General features: G+C 47.6%; 1 long non-coding RNA gene across 1 annotated transcript; it reads right to left on the reverse strand.

Annotated features, from left to right (window-relative positions):
• Nucleotides 1-2379: 2379 nt before the first annotated feature.
• LOC139362103 (uncharacterized) lies at nt 2380-3053 on the reverse strand. The gene is made up of 3 exons (XR_011620444.1): nt 2964-3053; nt 2690-2746; nt 2380-2517 (listed from the first exon to the last, which is right to left on the reverse strand). It is a non-coding gene; the product is annotated as an uncharacterized lncRNA (long non-coding RNA).
• Between the last annotated feature and the right edge of the window lie 1266 nt (nt 3054-4319).

The following is a 4319-nucleotide window of genomic DNA, read 5'->3' on the forward strand; positions in this document are numbered from 1 at the left end:
TAAGATAGGAAGTTTATTTTTAAAAATGAGATAATAAGTTATTTAGTGAGTGGTTGATATTAAATGGTAATAAATGATAATGAGATTGGGAAGGTTTTATTCACTCAAATCCCACACACAAGTAGAGCACTCAGAAAAATATCCTCGGAAGATTGGTTCCTGTAGAAACTGAAATTCCCAAGCATGGATACTGGCTAGTGCCAAGGTTTCAGGGAAAGGGTACTATTATTCTTCAAGAGACAAGGAAAGGGTTTTGTGCGTTTTTTCCCCCCTGCTTCCGAAATGGAGGAGGAGGCAGAGTAAAACAATAATGACCATCACTGAGTACTGAGCTATAAGCCCAGTGCTTTGTCCCATTGCATCTCCCTACAACCCTGAAGGGCTAATTACCACTATTCCCATAGATAGGGGGAAATAGAGGAAAAAATGAGACCCAGAGGGTTAAATGACCCACCCAACAAGGCATAGCTAGCTGGGGACAGAGGATATGAAGCAGGATTTGAACCCAGGAAGCTTGGCTCCAGAGCTGTCTGCATGAGGCTATTTGCCAGGCAATGTGATGGTGCCTGGTGCCCACTTAGTGCTCAGCAACGTTTCTGAACTCCTGGAATGTGTGGTGTGAGCCTGTTTTCTGTAGAAACCAAGAAAGGGCTGGCATTGTGTTTTGGACTGGGATGGTATACAGAAGAGAGACGGTGGATGGAGGAGCCGGCTTGAGGATGAGACGGGATCACGGGAAGACTTTGGACTACAAAGGCCAGTAAGAGTTTGCCAAGTGCATTGAGATCTCTCAGGGTCAGGACAAAGGAGTGGGGGTGGCAGTGGGGCTGTGGTTCTTAGTAGACACTGGATACTACTGTTACTACTCCTTGTCAGCCCCTTCCTGCCCTACTCCCTACTCACTCCCCCCTCAAATACCCTAGTGGCTCCTTCAATCTGGGCCACTTCCTCAGGGGAAACAGGATGTCTTCTCCAGGCTTGGGCCGGGTCTCTGGGGTCTGGGGTGGGAAGAAGCTGTCTAATTGGTTAACACGGAGCTAGGCACCAGAGAGGAAGTAAGGTTTCCTGGAGTTGAGGAAACTGCCATTTCCTCCTCCAGCAGGAAGCGGCCTTGGCTATTCTCAGCACCCCCTGGTCATGTGGAGCAATGGAAATCACAGCCTGGCAGTGTCTCTGGTTTGCCTCCTGCAGTTTAACAATCTCCCAGTCAAAATAAACTGGCTCCTTAGGTCTCCAGGGCATGGTTAAGGTAATAATTGAGAGAAAGAGAGAAGCCAGAGGCCTGGCTGTAGCACGAAGGCACGGAGAAACTTTTACAATGCCAGGCTGCTATTGGTTGCTGGTGTCTCATGAAAGCGATATAACTGCAGCCTTGTGAGGGCCAACACATTAGGAGATTCAGTGATGGCTTCTCAAACAGCCATGCTCCACCTTGCAAGAATTTGGAGCGACTTGCAGAGAGGAATTTGCTGATACTTTTAGCATCTATGTAGATGAGTTTCAACAGGAAAGCTGCATGATTCAAAAGAAAAGGAACTGGAAAAGGAATCAGACCCAAGTTCAACTATGGACTTCACCAGACAAGCTATTTTGATGAGGTCACAACATTGTAAACTTTGCTTTCCTCGTCTCTCAACAGCCATGGTAGAAAAAAACCACCCTGTTTACCTCACAGAATTACTCTGAAATCAACTTTGATTCTTTCTTTATCTATCTTATCCCTCCTTGCAAACATCTTGTTGCAAACATCTCCTTGCAAACATCTTGTTTGCATCTCCTTGCACCATCTTGCTTGCATCTTGTTTACATCTTGCTTGCACCATCCTGTGCCCTGGGCATTGCTTGACCATGGACCCCTCCTGGGTACCTGGAGCTCAGACACACTGCTGGACATAGCCTCAAGTTCAGACCTGCTGCCCCTCCCTCATGGTGGTCTCCGTGAGGACGCTGATGGGGAAGGTGGACAGCAAGGCCGATGTCTAGCAAAATGCAGTCGACTGCAGAGAGGTGGCTCTGGTAGGTGATCAGGGATCCCAGTGGGATTCCCTGTCTTTGGGAGGCTGATAAGACACTGAAAAGAGACCTGGGTTTTACTCCTTTAAGGAAAAAAAGTTAACATTGTCTGCTCTGTGCCAGATTGATGTCTAGCAGGAGCTGGCAATACCAGGGTCAATGAAAATCTAGCCCTCACCCTCCCGACTCACTGATCTTAGAGTTGAGTGAGATTTTAATACTGAGGTAGGGCATCTGGATGCAATTCCAGGAGCACCAACAGGTATCTGAACCACTCAGGAGACTTTCTGCAGCAAGTTATAGCGAACCTAACTCACACTGGCTTGAACAATAGAAAGGATTTATTGGTTCACCATCACTGAGAGGTTGAAAGGTGGGAAGGCTTGGGGTGTGGTACAGTCAGGGCTCCAACTCTGGGTCTATGTGATTACTCTGGCCACGTCCTTCTTCTGTAGGTTAGTATCTTCCTTGGGCTGGTTTCTTCCAGGGTCACAGGATGGCTACCTGCAGACAGGAATGAGAGCAAGAGCATCACCCCCACAATCTCAGAATTCAGTCTTGAGCATCCAGCTGACGGCCTTTTTTCACACCTTCCCAATGTCTGTGGCCAGGTAGATGCAAAGTCCTGCTAACCAATTCCTGTAGCAGAGCCAGTGGCACTACCGCATCTACTCACCTTCTGAGCAGGAGTGAATTCTGCCCGAATTGCCGGACAATGGCTGGAGGATGGAGGCTGAGAAGTAGAAGTAATGACCCTTATACTGGAAAGAGTGATACAACTGGGTTTACATTGTTAAAGATCACTTTGGCTGGAGATAGGTTGGAGGAGGGCACAAGAGGAAGAAGGGAGAACAATTAGGAGCTCCCCCAGGGAGAGGTGATGGTGGCTGGGCCCAGGGGGAGGCAGGGGTGATGGAACAAAGGGGACAGACTAGAATCCTGCCTCTGACCTTTGGCAGCTGAGTGGCAATGGCAAATCTCTTAGCTTCTCTTCACATCATTTTCCAAATCTGTAACATGGCTGTACAAATTCTTAGCCTTCAGGATGAAAGAAGACACATTAAACACGTCTACCTCAATAAGTAGCATTTTATCATTGTTATTACCCAAACTCTTTAGCATGACATTCAAGTCCCTTTGCATCTGGATCCACGTGACTCCAGGCGGCAGAGTTTCTGTGTTGGGCTGACAGTGCTCTTCCCATCACAAGGTGGAAGCTTCCAAAAGGCAAAAACAGTAACTCTACAGCCAGTTATGAAATTTCTGTTTTACCCCAGGGGATTTCGTGTCTACACTCTGGCGGCACAGGGGGTGGTTTGTCGTGTTTTCGGTCTGCAAATATTGACAAAAGATCAAGGGTTGACTCAATGCACTTTGGTGAGTAAGAAAAAAACAGCTGGCTCAAATTTCCAGGCATTTTCTCCTGAGTTGAGTTGCAGTGTGGCTTTTGCCACTCCCCGGCTAGAGTCCTGAGCCCAGGAAAGTCCCTGCCTATCCTTGTCACTCCAAAATGATTTCACCAGAATCAGTGGGTTGAGTGTTTTTAGTACAGTCCATATAGTGCCTCAGCCCGCAAGGAAAATATGCATTCCTGGCAGAAAGTGAGTCCATGCCAAATAGAGGGACCCTAAGCTAGGGGTGTGTGTGTGTGTGTTTGTGTGTGTGTGTGTTGGGGGGCAGAGTAGGGGACTGGTGGGAGCAGACCCATTGGGGGTGTGGGGCAATGGAGGGGGGATGGCACTACAGTTTTTAGTTAGGTTTCAACTGGGATGATGGAAACCCATACGTTTGGGGATGAGATTGACCTGAGTTTTAATCTCATCACTGCCATTCATTAGTTGTGAGATTATTCATTCATTCAAAATAGGTCAGATATGGGATAAAAGCTTCAAAACCTATTCCTAAGAAATGACTATCTAGTGATGGATACAGAGGAGTAGATTGTAAGACTATGATAAATGGAGGAAAAAATGGAAGGGAGGAAGGACAGAGAGGGAGCACTGAATCCAGTGTTGCTTGGGGTGGTTGTGGTGGTCAGAAATCATGGGTTGCTTCCTGGAAGAAGCATCAAAGCATAGGGCTTCCTCCGGGAAGCATTGGGAATGGAGAGGCATTAGCATGCAGGAGAAGAGGTGTGCAGCAGGGATGGTGTTCCAGGCAGAAGTCCATGGGCAAACGTGAGCATGGAGTGGAAAGGGGTAGTGGGAGGCAGACCAGGCTGAAAGGGGAGCAGGGGCTGAACAATGAAGGCCATGAAAGCTGTTCTAAAGTTTCAAATTTATCAGAGGTCAAGGGAGAACTGTGGG

The sequence above is a fragment of the Macaca nemestrina genome, chromosome 1, assembly GCF_043159975.1.
Source record: "Macaca nemestrina isolate mMacNem1 chromosome 1, mMacNem.hap1, whole genome shotgun sequence".
NCBI lineage: Eukaryota > Metazoa > Chordata > Mammalia > Primates > Cercopithecidae > Macaca > Macaca nemestrina.